The following is a 15,657-nucleotide window of genomic DNA, read 5'->3' on the forward strand; positions in this document are numbered from 1 at the left end:
TTTGTGTGAATCATTCTCTAATCTATAGAAGTGTTAAGTTTTTCATAAAGTAAGATAAATCAAAATATCAAACTATCAGCATTTGATATGCGGGTGCTAAAATTACTAATACTATTATATTTATGCAATTCACCTAATATTCTTCTATCAAATTCACACATGAAAGGGCTCATAATTTTGAATCAGACAAAGGGTACATGTACGTGCAATTATGATTTATAAGTATTAGTCAAATTTATTAATTTCAAGAATTATTTCTATTTCTATCACAATTGACTACTATTTTTGTAATGACCCGGCCATTTGTTTTGAGAGTAATAGCCCCGATCCCCTATTTACTGCTTTTCCCGTATCATCTTATGCTTATGTGACTTTCCGGGAGGCTTTGTTCTTGATTTCGGAGTGATTTGGGACACTTAGTCCCTAAAGCGGAAGCTTAAGTTCTAGGATTTTTACTGTAGTTAGAACTGTGTGAAGATGACTCTGTAATGGAGTTTCGTCGGTTCCAATAGCTCTGTATGGTGATTTTGATCTTAGGAGCGTGTACAAATTGTGAATTGGAGGTCTGTAGCTGAATTAGGCTTGAAATGGCGAAAGTTGAATTTTTGAAAAGTTTGACCGGAAGTGGACTTCTTGATATCGGGGTCGGATTCTGATTCCGGAAGTTGGAATAGGTCCATAATGTCAAATGTGGCTTATGTGCAAAATTTGGGGTCAATAAGACGTGATTTGATAGGTTTCGGCATCAGTTGTAAAACTTTGAAGTTCTAAAGTTCATTAAGCTTGAATTGGGGTGTGATTCGTGTTTATAACATTGTTTGATATGATTTGAAGGCTCGACTAAGTTCGTATGATGTTTTAGGACTTGTTGGTATATTTGGTTGAGGTCCCGAGGGGCCTCGAGTGGATTCCGGGTGGTTAACGGACCAGTTTAGGAGTTGGAAAAATTGCTGAAGCACTGTTGTTCTTGTGGCATCGCACCTGCGGTGAGGTTGGCCGCAAGTACGGACTCGCAGAAGCGAGCGTGTGGCCATAGGTGTGAGTCTGGCTTGGCCCAACTGGGGGCGCGGGTGTGAAAGTAGAGCAGCATCCGCAGATGCAGAGATGTGACTGTAGAAGCGGAAAAGGCTGGCCTTGGGCAATGTCGCAGAATCTGAATATCCTCCGTAGAAGCGGGCCCGCAGGTGCGAGCCCTGGTACGCAGAAACAGAATTGTTTGCCTTAAGTGGAATCCCCACCTGCGATGGAATTTTCGCAGGTGCGTCGTCGCAGGTGTGACTGGAAGCCCGCAAAAGCGAGATCACTGGGCAGAAAAGGGGTAATTACGAGGGTTTGATCTAATTTTCACTTTGGGACTTTGAGAGCTCGGATTAAGGCGATAATTTTAGGGACTTTAAGAGGAAACTATTGGGTAATGATTCTTAACTCGTTTTTGGTTATATTTCACTAATCTATCGTTAATTTCGTCATTTAATTAAGGATTTGGGTTGAGAAAATTGGAGAAAAAGTTAGAAAGTTCTTCAACCGAATATTTGGGTTTTGATTAAGATTTTGGTATCGGATTTGAATAATTTTGGTATGGGTGGACTCGTGGTTGAATGTGTGTTCGTATTTTGTGGCATTTACATGATTCCGAGACGTGGGCACGGGTTGACCTTTTGGGGCAATTTTTAAATTTCTTGTTAAAGTCTTGATTTTATTAATTAGATTCGTTTATTATAGTTGTATTTATAGTACGTGATTGTTTTTTACTAGATTTGGGCCATTCGGAGTCGGAAAGTCGAGGAAAAAATATTCTTACTGATTGATTGAGCTTGGTTCGAGGTAAGTGTCTTGCCTAACCTTGTGCGTGGGAAATTCCATTAGGATTTGGTATTGTTGTGATACTTATGTGATATGTGAGCGTCGTGTACGCGAGGTGACGTTTGGGTACACGGGCTAATTGTTGAAAATTTTGGTTTTTATTGAGCAATAACCTGTTACATCTTATTTGAGTTATACCAGCATGTGTAGTTATCCCGTTAGCCTAATATCGCATGTCTACCTATCTTAATTGCTTGTTTGAAACATGTACAACATGCTTAGTTGATTTTCTGTTTTTCCTTGACTTGTATTTTGTCATAAACTGTAGGATTTCTTGTTGTAATTGTTGTTTCCATCTATTTTGAGCTATGTGTTTACTTTTGGTACTACGAGGCGGTACCTCGGGAGATCCCCTGTCGCATATTTACTTTTGGAACTGGGAGGCAGTACCTCGGGAGATCCTCTGTTGTATATTTACTTTTGGGACTACGAGGCGGTACCTCGGGAAATCCCTCTGCATATTTACTTTTGGGACTACGAGGCAGTACCTCGGGAGATCTCCTGTTGAGCATTTACTTTTGGGACTACGAGATGGTATCTCGGGAGTGCCCCCGTTATTTATACCTATGTGTTGTGTTGTTATCTTTCTGTAGTTTCTCCTCATTAAATTTCCAGTCTCTTATTACATTGCTATATTTTTTTGCCTTAAATATTTATATACTAGTAGGGCCCTGACATGACCTCGTCACTACTCTACCGAGGTTAGGCTTGGCACTTACTGGGTACCATTGTGGTGTACTTATGCCACTCTTCTGCAGATGTTTTGTGTACAGATCCAGGTGCCTCCTTCCAACCCCGCTATTAGTTGTGTACTTTCTGTTGCTCCGGAGACTTCAAAGAATATCTGCCAGCGTTTGTAGATATCGGAGTCCCCCTCTATCCCTTTCATGTTGTTACTCCTTTGTTTCTTCTAGTTATTGATGTATAGAAACAGTTAGAAAAATTCTTAGAGCTTGTGACTCGTGATTATCGGGGTTTGGGAATATTGTTATACTCGAGTTGTTGGTTACATTTACATACCAAGCGTCATTTTTCTGTTATATAGTTATCTGATGAAAATTAGTTGATAATTTTGTCTTTATTTTTGATTTTTTTGCAATTGTTAGGCTGACCTAGTCGTACATACTAGGTGTCGTCGTGTCATCTTACAGAGGGAGAAATGGGTCTTGACAAGTTGGTATCAGAGCTCTAGGTTCATAGGTGTTATGAGTCACAAACAGGTTTAGTAGAGTCTCGTGGATCGGTACGGAGACGTCTGTACTTATCTTCGGGAGGCTATGGAACTGTTAGGAAAAATTTCACTTCTTTGATTTATTGTCATGTGAAATTGTTGAATTTTGAATTCTAAACTTCTATATTCTTTTCTTTTGGTGAGGACACGCATAGGCGGATCAGATGACCAGGCACCCGAGGCCGGGGTAGAGGCCGAGGACGTCCACGTGGTGAAGCCAGAGCACCCTCACGAGTTGCTACAGAGCAGCCACCAGTAGCTCCAGTTGGAGCGCAGGCGCCCGAGACACCTGCTGCTGCACCAGCTCTTCAAGAGACCCTTGCACAGTTTCTGAGCATGTTCGGCACTTTGGCTTAGGCAAGGTTGATTCCACTTGCTCCTGCCGCATCTCAGGCCGAAGGAGGAGCACAAACTCCCGCCGCCCGTACCCCAGAGCTGCGGGTTCAGGAAAATCGGGTTCCAGAGATCATATCGATGCAACCGGTAGCTCCAGTTCAGCTCGAGGTTAGGGCAGCTGTTTCTGAGGCAGAGCAGCTCAGGCTTGAGAGGTACAAGAAGTACCACCCTCTTACTTTCAGTGGCTTGGCGTCAGAAGATGCCTAGGGTTTTCTTGAGGAGTGTCACTATGTCCTCGTACCATGGCTGTAGCGGAGTCGAGTAGGGTTTCTTTCACTACGTTCCAGCTTAGTGGAGCGGCCTATCAATGGTGGCATGCTTATGAGTTGGGTAGTCCGACAGAGGCAGCTTCACTCACATAGACTCAGTTCTCGGATATATTCTTGAGGGAGTATGTTCCTTAGAGTCTTAGAGATGCATGGTGCACAGAGTTTGACTAGTTGTGCCAGGGTTCTTTGACTGTGTCAGAGTGTGCGGTTTACTTCAGTGATTTGGCTAGGCATGTTCCAGCCTTGGTTGCTACAGTTCGAGAGAGGGTCCGTCGGTTTATCAAGGGGCTCAACCCTAGTATCAGGCTTAGCATGGCCCGGGAGTTGGAGATGGATATTGCATACCAGCAGGTTGTGGGGATTGCTAAGAGATTAGAGGGTATGCTTGCTCGGGAGAGATAGAGAAGAGGGAGGCCAAGAGGTCTCGAGATTCTGGAACTTATAGTAGTACTCGTTCCCCAGGGATAGCTCATCATGGTAGAGGCGTTGTGGTTCGCCATGTTCATTCAGTACTTCCAGCCGCCAGTGGTATTACGGCTACTCCTAGGCCCCACGAGTCTTATTATGCACCGCCAGTGTCTAGTGTACCTGCTACATGGGGTGCTTTCAGCGGTCAGTCAAGCAGACCTGGCCCGAGCCAGCCACAACAGCCATGCCCACCGATAGCTTGTTTTGAGTGTGGCAACACATTCACCATATGGTGAGGGATTGCCCTAAACTTAGGAGGGGTGTACCTCCACATGCCACTAAGGCACAATGTGCTCCACCAAGTCCCCAAGTTAGGATTACAGCACCAGCTGCTATGCCACTTGCTCAGCCAGCTCGAGGTGGAGGTCGGGTAGGTAGAGGTCACCCTAGAGGGCAAGGCCAAGCCATATATTATGCCCTTCCTGCTCGTACAGAGGCAATTGCATCCGACTCTATCATTACAGGTATTGTTCCGGTCTGTCATAAAGATGCGTCAATCTTATTTGATCCAGGCTCCACTTATTCTTATGTGTCATCTTATTATGCTCCATATTTAGGCATTTCCCATGATTCTTTAAGTTCTCATGTTTATGTATCTACACATATGGGCGATTCCATTGTTGTTGACCGTGTGTATCGGTCGTGTTTGGTTGTTCTTAGTGGTTTTGAGACCAGAGCTATTTTTACTCAATATGGTAGAATTTGATATTATTTTAGGCATGGACTGGTTGTTGCCCCATTATGCTATTCTTGATTGTCACGGCAAGACCGTGACGCTGTCTATGCCACGATTACCACGATTAGAGTGGAGAGGTACCTTAGAGTATACTTCCAGCAGAGTTATTTCTTTTCTTAAAGCTCAACGAATGGTTGAGAAGGGGTGTGACGCATATCTAGCTTATGTGAGAGATATCAGTATTGATACCCCTACAGTTGAGTCAGTCCCAGTAGTGAGGGATTTTCCAGATGTATTTTCAGCTGATCTTCCAGGCATGCCGCCCGACAAAGATATTGACTTTAGCATTGATTTGTTTACTCCATACCGTATGTCTCCTTCTGAGTTGAAGGAGCAGTTGCAGGAGTTGCTTGATAAGGGCTTCATTCGGCCCAGTGTGTCACCTTGGGGTGCTCCGGTCTTGTTTGTAAAGAAGAAGGATGGTTCTATGTGTATGTGCATTGATTATCGCCAGTTGAAGAAAGTTACAGTGAAGAACAAGTATCCATTTCCTCATATTGATGACCTATTTGATTAGTTACAGGGTTCCAGAGTGTTTTCCAAGATTGAATTGCGTTCAGGCTATCATCAGTTAAAGATTCGAGAGCTAGATATTCCGAAGACTGTTTTCAGGACTCGGTATGGTCACTTCGAGTTCCTTGTGATGTCATTTGGGCTGACCAATGCCCCAGCAGCATTCATGCACTTGATGCTTGACTCATTCATCATTGTGTTTATTAACGACATTCTGGTGTACCCCCAGAGTCGGGAGGATCATGAGCAGCACCTGAGGACTGTGCTTCAGACTTTGAGAGAAAAGAAGTTATATGCAAAATTCTCAAAGTGTGAGTTCTGGCTACATTCAGTGGCATTTTTGGGACACGTAATGTCGAGTGAGGGGATCAAGGTAGATCCGAAGAAGGTTGAGGTAGTGCAGAGTTGGCCTAGACCGTCCTCAGCTACGGAGATCCAGAATTTTCTTGGTTTGGTGGGGTATTACCGTCGATTTGTAGAGGGTTTCTCATCTATTGCAGCACCTATGACCCGGCTGACCCAGAAGGGTGCTCCGTTCAGGTGGACTGAGGAGTGTTAGTAGAGCTTGCAAAACCTCAAGACAACTTTGACTACAGCCCTAATATTGGTATTGCCTATAGGTTTGGGGGTCTTATACTGTATATTGTGATGTGTCACGGATTGGTCTCGGTGCGGTGTTGATACAAGACAGTAGGGTGATTACCTACGTGTCTAGACAGCTGAAGGTGTATGAAAAGAACTATCATATCCATGACCTTGAGTTAGCAGCTATTGTTCATGCCTTGAATATTTGGCGGCACTATTTGTATAGTGTTCCTTGTGAGATCTACACCGACCAATGGAGTCTGCAGCATTTTTTCAAATAGAAGGATCTTAACTTGCGTCAGCGGAGGTGGTTGGAAATGCTTAAGGATTATTATATCACTATTCTATACCATCCTGGAAAGGCCAATATGGTGGCCGATGCTTTGAGTCGCAGGGCGGAGAGTTTGGGGAGCTTAGCATATCTACCAGCAGCAGATATGCCATTGGTATCAGATGTTCAGGCCTTAGCCAACCAGTTTGTTAGATTGGATATTTCTGAGCCGAGTCGAGTTTTGGCTTGTGTGGTCTCCCACTCTTCTCTTTATGATCGTATCAGGGAGCGTCAGTATGATGACCCCCATCTGCTTGTCCTTTATGATACGGTTCAACACGGTGATGCCAAGGAAGTAACTATCGGAGATGACGATGTATTAAGGATGCAAGGTAGGCTGTGTGTGCCCAATGTAGATGGTTTGCATGAGTTGATTCTCCAGGAGGCTCACAGTTCGCGGTACTCCATTCACCCAAGTGCCGCAAAGATGTATCAGCAGCATTATTGGTGGAGGAGAATGAAGAAGGGCATAGTAGAGTATGTAGCTCAGAGTCTAAATTTCCAGCAGGTAAAGTATGAGCATCAGCGGCCAGGTGGTTTGCTTCAGAAGCTAGAGATTCCAGAGTGGAAATGGGAGCGGATCACTATGGATTTCGTTGTTGGGCTTCCACAGACTCAGAGGAAGTTCGATGTAGTTTGGGTGATTCTGGATAGGCTAACCAAGTCAGCTCATTTAATTCCGGTGATGACTACTTATTCTTCCGAGCAGCTGGCTCGAGTTTATATCTGCGAGATTGTCAGGCTTCACGTCGTGCCGGTATCTATCATATCTGACCGAGGTGACGCAGTTTACATCATGAGTTAGGTACTCAGGTTTAGTTGAGCACAATATTTTACCCTCAGATGGACGGGCAGTCCGAGTGCACTATTAAGATACTGGAGGATATGCTCCGAGCATGTGTGATGGAGTTTGGTTTGAGCCGGGCGAGGCTAGGCTATTAGGTACAAACTTGGTTCAGGATGCTTTGGAGAAGGTTAAGGTGATTCAGGATCGACTTTGCACAGCCTAGTCCAGAAAGATGAATTATGCGGATTGGAAGGTTCGCGATGTTGCATTCATGGTTGGAGAGCGGGTCTTACTCCGGGTTTCGCCCATAAAGAGTATCATGAGGTTCGGGAACAAGGGTAAGCTGAGCTCATGGTTTATTGGCCTGTTCGAGATGTTGCGGCGAGTTGGGGAGGTTGCTTATGAGCTTGACTTGCCTCCCAGTCTAGCAGGAGTTCATCCAGTATTCCATATTTTTATGCTTCGGAAGTATCACGGCGATCCGTCTCATATGCTAGATTTCAGCTCAGTCCAGTTGGACAAGGATCTATCTTATGTTGAGGAGCCAGTTGCTATTTTGGACAGGCAGAATCGAAAGTTGAGGTCAAAGAACATTTCTTCAGTGGAGGGGTCATCCGGTCGAGGAGGGGACTTGGGAGACTGAGCATGATATGCACAGCCGTTATCCTCATCTTTTCACCACTTCAGGTATGTCTCTATGCTCGTTCAAGGACAAACGATTATTTTAAGATGGGGAGGATGTAACGACCCGGCCGATCATTTTGAGATTAATAACCGCGATCTCCTATTTACTGCCTTCCCCGTATCATCTTATGCTTATGTGACTTGTCGGGAGGTTTTTTTCTTGATTTCAGAGTGAATTGAGACACTTAGTCCCTAAAGCGGAAGTTTAAGTTTTAGGATTTTGACCGTAGTTGGAACTGTGTGAAGACGACTCTAGAATAGTGTTTTGTCAGTTCCAATATCTCCATATGTAGATTTTGATCTTAGGAGCGTGTCCGGATTGTGAATTGGAGGTCCATAGCTTAATTAGGCTTGAAATGGCGAAAGTTGACTTTTTGGGAAGTTTGGCCGGAAGTGAACTTTTTGATATCGGGGTCGAATTACGATTCCGGAAGTTGGAGTAGGTCCGTAATGTCAAATGTAACTTGTGTGCAAAATTTGGGATCAATCAGACATTATTTGATAGGTTTCAGCATCAGATGTAGAAGTTTGAAGTTCTAAAGTTCATTAAACTTGAATTGGGGTGCGATTCGTGTTATTAGCGTTGTTTGATGTAATTTGAAGGCTCGACTATGTTAGTATGATATTTTAGGACTTGTTGGTATATTTGGTTGAGGTGTCGAGGGCCTCGAGTGGATTCCAGGTGGATAACGGACCAAATTGGGAGTTGGAAGAATTGCTGAAGCACTGCTGTTCTAGTGTCATCGCACCTGCGGTGAGGTTGGCCACAGGTGCGGACTCGCAAAAGCAAGCATGTGGCCGCAGGTGCGAGGCTGGCTTGGTCCAACTGGGGGCACAAGTACGAAAGGAGAGCCGCATCTACGCATCCGTAGATGCAGAGATGTGACCGCAGAATCAGAAAATGCCGGCCTGGGGCAGGGTCGCAGAAGCGAAAGGTCCTCCGCAGGTGCGAGCCCTGGTTTGCAGAAGCGGAATTGTTGGCCTTAAGTGGAATCCGCACCTGCGATGGAATTTCCGTAGGTGCGGCGTCGCAGGTGTGACTGGAAGCTCGCAGGAGCGAAATCACTGGGCAGAAAAGGGGAAATTGCGAAGGTTTGATCTCATTTTTAGTTTGGGACTTTGAGATCTCGGATTTAGGCGATAATTTGAGGGATTTTCATATGACACTATTGAGTAATGATTCTTAACTCATTTTTGGTTACATTCCACTAATCTATCATTAATTTTATCATTTAATTAAGGGTTTGGGTTGAGAAAATTGGGGAAAATGTTGGAAAGTTCTTCAACCGAAATTTTGGGTTTTGATTGAGATTTTGGTATCGGATTTGAGTAATTTTGGTATGTGTGGACTCATGGTTGAATGGATGTTCGTATTTTGTGACTATTACCCTATTCCGAGATCTGGGCCCGGGTCAACATGTTGGGACGATTTTCAAAATTCGTGTTAAAGTCTTAATTTCATTAATTAGATTAGTTTATTATAGATATATTTATAGTATGTGATTGTTTTTATCCAGATTTGGGCCATTCAGAGTTGGAAAGTCGAGAAAAAGACATTCTTACTGTTGTGATACTTCTGTGATATGTGAGCACCGTGTACGCGAGGTGACGAGAGCGTACATAGGCTAATTGTTGAAAAATTTGGTTTTTACTTAGCAGTAACTTGTAACATCTTAGTTGAGTTATACCAGCATGTGTAGTTATCCTGTTAGCCTAATATCGCATGTCTACGTGTCTTAACTGCTTATTTGAAACCTGTACAACATGCTTAGTTGATTTCTTATTTTTTCTTGACTTGTATTTAGTCATAAATTGTAGGATTTCTTGTTGTAATTGTTGTTTCCATCAATTTTGAGCTGTGTGTTTATTTTTGGGAATACTAGGCGGTACCCCGGGAGATCCCCCATCGCATATTTACTTTTGGGACTACGAGGTAGTACCTCGGGAGATCCCATGTTGCATATTTACTTTTGAGACTACGAGGCGGTACCTCTAGAGATCCCCCTGCATAATTACTTTTGGGACTACGAGGCGATACCTCGGAGATCCCCTGTTGAGCATTTACTTTTAGGACTACAAGACGGTATCTCGGGAGTGCCCCCGTTGTTTATCCCTATGTGATGTGCTCATATCTTTTTGTAGTTTCTCCTTGTTAAATTTTCAGTCTCTTATTACATTGCTATATTTTTCTGCCTTAAATTATTATTTACTAGTAGGGCCCTGACCTGACCTCGTCACTACTCTACCGAGGTCAGGCTTGGCACTTACCGAGTACCGTTGTAGTGTACTCATGCTACTCTTCTGCAGATATTTTGTGTGCAGATCCATGTACCTTCTATCTGCCCTACTATTAGTTGCGTACTTGCTGCTACTCCGGAGACTTCAAGGTAGGTCTTCTTGTGTCCGCAGACCTCGGAGTCCCCCTCTATCCCTTTCATGTTGTTCCTCCTTTATTTCTTCTAGTTACTGATGTATAAAAACAGTTAGACAAATTCTTAGAGCTTGTGACTTGTGATTACCGGGTTTTGAGAATATTGTTATACTCGAGCTGTTGGTTACTTGTACATGTCGAGTGACATTTTTCCGTTATATAGTTATGTGATGAAAATTAGTTGTTAATTCTGCCTTTATTTTTGATTTTTTCGCAATTGTTAGGCTTACCTAGTCGTAGAGAATAGGTGTCGTCACGACGTCTTACGAAGGAAGAAATGGTCGTGCCAATTTCTGTGCAGTTGTACACCATAAAATTGACATTGATTTTCTAGCCATCCTAAGGAAGACATATGTTGATCGAATTTCTCTACAGCTTCTACAAAATTTTACTTTCATTCGACAACACCTTCTTGACATGTACGCGACTGTAAAATAGAGGAGGCTATAATTTCTTAAATATAAGGCACAAAGTTTAAGACGAGTATCACCATAGCCAACGTTGCTCATATTCATGTATAAAGTATGTGTTGTTGAAGCATAGTAGGCTCATCATAAATTAGTTTTGAGTATACATTTTTCTTTTTCAAAATTTGTGTAACTCGTTACACGTTTATTCTAAGAATATTCATATCGCTTTAAAATATTTGTAGTAATTTGCATGGTGTCCAAAAACTAGTTACAATAAATAACCATCAACTTTTACTGTTCAATACACACTATTCTGTCTCAGATTAAATTCTATTCTCTTTTATTTTTTGTAAATATCTTTTGATATTTAGAAAATATAATCTTTAAAGATAAACAATTTCGTACATGTTACAAACTTTAACATCTGACTACTCTCTTTTATGTAATCTTAATTAAGTTCGACTTTGATTAGAAGATAATATTTCCTGATACTTTTAAATGCCTTTTCAAAGTCATATATTACTACAGAAGTGTAACATAAAACTCACGTTCAGCCAAATTATTATTAACTGAACCAAAAGGTAAATTTCTTTAATTGTTTTTGGCAATAACTGTGAAATATTACCATTAACAAACCAATGATTATTACAAACTAGCTAGAGCAATCAGAATTATAACCACCTTCTAGGAAGGATGCTACAATCTCTGAATCTCCCAACAAACAAAAATTAGTTACATAGCCTATATATCATACTCTAACATTTCCTAGCTCTCTTTGTATTCTACTCTATCCTTTCTTTATCTTTGTTTGTGTCAGTACTATGACAAAATCTGTATTTACAACAATATGTCTAAATATTTTCCAATTGCTTGCTGGCCATGTATAGTATATATTTGCTTCCAGAATAGCAATTGCTACCTCTTTCTTCCACTTCATCCTTTTGATCCATCTTATGCTGGTTGCTTCCTCTACTCTTACTAGTTGTATTCTGCCTCTACTCTAACTACATGTAGCAAAAAGGTGAAGATGTGTCTCCATCGTATTGGCTGTACACACGCTACATTAGTCATCATCAATGGGAACTTGTAGTCTATGTAATCTTTCCTTTGTAAGTAACATGTTGTTACACCCCACATTGTTCCCCATATATGGAGTTAAGGATTAATAAGGTTTTGGTACTACCAATCATCTGGCGGCATGTTACCGGGCAGAGAGGCAGATTAAATTGACTAGATTGCGCCATCTGTGCCACCGGACGCAGTAGCCGGTGCGGGGTGACCCGTTTAACATTCAGGGCGGTAGAATTTCCTAGACCGGACTGGGTATAAAGAGGCAGTGCAACTCTCTTCTTTTTCATTCTAGGAGATATCACCCATCTTAGTCCACCTCAAAATGCTCTTAAACCTTCTCTAGAGTTCCGAAACAATTTAAGGCTAAATCAGAGGCGAATCTCGTACCATCTAGAGTGAAGGAGCTTGGAATCGTTACTATAATATCTATTATCTTGTCGTATTGATTCTGGAGATTCATTGAAGGCAGAGTTAACCACCATAGAAGTGTAGTAAGTTCTGTAGGATAACTTTTTTTCTTGGCATGACTTCGTATGAGTGTCTCTCTCTCCTTCAAGGGTTTTTGTGTTGTGAGATTAATAATTTCTAAGGTCTTCTCAGTAATGCTGTCTTTGTTCTTGTACATTATTCTTACCGGTGGCATTCCTTCAAGTTTGAGGTGTTTCTAGGCAGTACCCTGAGTTCGGAAAAAGAAATATGACTTCTAAGTTTAATCTCGAGTTTTCTTTGAAATTGACTCTGGATTGCATTTATGTATATATGTATCTATTTTACATTATCGAGTTGCGTTATAGACGGTCGGATACGGAACCTATTGTGCAACCATCAGTCGGGTATAATGAGACATGCCATAAGATATGACCGAGCCCTTGTATGGCCGGGTACGATGATGTGTGATATGAGGTTATCGATTCCTCTCAAGGCTGATTATGCTGAGTTTTGCTGAGATCGGGTAAAGCCGAGACCTCCTGAGGCCCAGTAAGACCGAGTTCTCTATGATGTCGTGTATGCAGCGATGTGTGATGTGAGGCTACTGAGTCCTCTTGGGGCCTACGACTTCGAGTCCCGATGAGGCCAGGTACTGTAAATCTAGATGACAGAAAGAGTACATCTGGATATGTTTTTATGCTAGGCTCTGGAGTTATTTCTTGGTCTTCAAAAAAACAACCTATTATTACTTTATTGACTATTGAGGCGGAGTATGTAGCTGCAACATCATGTGCTTGTCAAGCTATTTGGTTGAGAAACATCCTTGAAGAACTTTGTTTTAAGAAGGAAGGGCCTACACCCATTTATTGTGACAATACCTCAACAATTAATCTTTCAAAGAATCCAATTCTACACGGAAGGAGTAAACATATAAATGTGAAGTATCACTTCTTGCGTGATCTCACAAAGGATGCAAAGATCAGCCTTTATTATTGCAGAAGTGAGGAGCAGGTTGCAGACATGTTCACAAAGCCATTGAAGCTAGTGTCATTCCTAAAGCTACGTAACTTGCTTGGAGTTTGCAAATTAAACTAAAAGATGTTTCAGTTTAAGGGAAGGAATGTTGGCAATTTGGCTTTGTAGGTCATTTAGCTCATTTGTTAATATGTTAATTCTTTACTGATGTAATGTAGGCAGCAGTTAAATTAGTAGTTTCCTAGTCTTTAGGCTACATGTGCTAGTGGAGTTTATGGTCAAGTTAGTGGAGTAGTTTTCTCTTTAATTTAGGAGTCATGGACATCTTCAGTTATTAGTTTTCTTCTATTTAAAGTGTCTGATGTATTTGATATATTACTCAAGTCAATTAAGTACTTTCATTGTCGGTTGCTTTCTCATATATGCTACTGACAATTTTTAATATTTTTTATTTGAGTTGTATTCTCCACCCCGATCAGTCCGCAAGCTTTTAATTTTACAACCAGCTTCATTTTCAACAAGCACTTTAAACTTCTTAAAAGTTTCAAATGCTTCTGATTTTTCCTTTAAGAAATAAACCCATATGTTTCTGCTATAATCATCAATGAAACTGATGAAATATCGTCTACCTCTCTTAGATGTAGGACCTATGGGTCCACAAATATCTTAGTGTACTAGCTCCAGCACCTTCTTTGCCCTCCAAGACTTGCTTGTTGAAAATGATTTACGGTGTTGTTTGCTAACAACACACTTTTTACATATTCCGTTAGGAGGTTCAAATTGCGGCATACCCAATACCATCTCCTTCTGAGATAAGGATTTCAGGCTTCTAAAATTCAGATGCCCATAGCGAAAGTGCCACCTCCATGCATCATCCTTCACTTTTGCAGAAAAATAAGACTTTGTGGTGTTGCACAGATATAAAGGAAACAAACGATTGGTCGACATATTAATTTGAGCAACTAACCCCAAATAATAATGTCATATTTGACAAACTCCACCTTTGATATTAAGCTCATACCCCTTTTCTAAAAGTTGTCCAGCACTCAATAAATTTGTCTTTAAAGCAGGAACATAAAAGACATTACTGATAGTAAGAATGGAGTTGTCTTTGGTTGTGACTTGTACCTTCCCTTTTCCCATAACAGAGACAGCTGAATTATCTCCAAACTTCACAGTATCTTGAAAAGTTTCATCTAATTCTGAGAACGCCACTTTGTGTCCATACATGTGATTGCTGCAACCAGTATCAAGATACCATAAATTAGCAGAAACTTTTTCTCTAGAAGTATATGCCATCAAGAGAGAACCCTCTTCTTCCGCCTTTGTCTCTGCAAAGTTAGACCTTCCGCCATAATTTTTAGTTAAATTGGTACGACACTCTGAGCGATAGTGTCCATACCGATGACACCGATGGCATTTCACTTGAGATTTGTCACGCCTTTTCTCTTTTCCTTGAGAATCACCAGATTTGATCTTCTCCGTTTTGTGATGCCAGTGTTTTCCCTTCCATTTGCCTTTCTCATGATCTTCTCCTTTTGAGAAAGTCGTTGTCTGTTCATGAACCAACAAAGAACTTTGCAATTCATCAATAGAAAGAGTATCAATGTCCTTGGATTCTTTAATGGAGCAAACGATATAGTTGAACTTTGCTGTCATCGAGCGAAGTATTTTCTCAATGATGGTAACTTCCTCCAGCTTTTCTCCATTAATTTGCATCTTATTTACGATAGCCATCGCTCTTGAGACCTCCTGAGGCCGAAAACGACCGACGACCGAATCCTCTATGAGGCCAGGTATGGAGTTAAATGTGATGGTATTCCACAACGAGTGGTTGAACAATGATATATGTAAATTATAATAAATGCATGGGCCAAATGAGTTTCTTGATTTTACAAAAGCTTGCATAGATTCATGACTCATGGTTATAGGAGTGTACGCTCCTAGTGGCTTGTCTACAGTATCGAGGGTAAACTTGTGCATTTCTATCTCATATGTTATGCCTTTGGTTTATATACGATATTTATTTTACATACTCCGTAGATCTTTCATATTGATCCCTTTTTCTTTGGGCGCTTTGTCCATGCCCACAAGTACAGATAGACCCGTGACGTCCCTCCCTAATAGGATGTTCATTTTAGCGGTTGGTTGTTGCTCTCCACTTCTTCGTAATAGGTGTTCAAAAGTCAATAGGCATCAAAGCGTATGTTCCAGTTATTTTTGGGTACGGTGTGGCCCTATCTCGATCAAGTTGTACATATATGCATATTTCTCAACACTCTTAGAGGTTTGCAGACTAGTATACTGATGTATGTAAGGGTTGGTTATGACCATGTTGGTAACAATTGTGAAATTATAGAAATGTTAATATTCCTTTCTCAGTCAGACATGTACATTTTAATTTCCGGTATATTTTCTTGGAGGCCTCGTTGGCCCTGATTTCAGGATCTTAAATATGTAAGTATGGATGTCGGTTCG

This window comes from Nicotiana tabacum, chromosome 9 (assembly GCF_000715075.1).
Source record: "Nicotiana tabacum cultivar K326 chromosome 9, ASM71507v2, whole genome shotgun sequence".
NCBI classification, from domain to species: Eukaryota; Viridiplantae; Streptophyta; class Magnoliopsida; order Solanales; family Solanaceae; genus Nicotiana; species Nicotiana tabacum.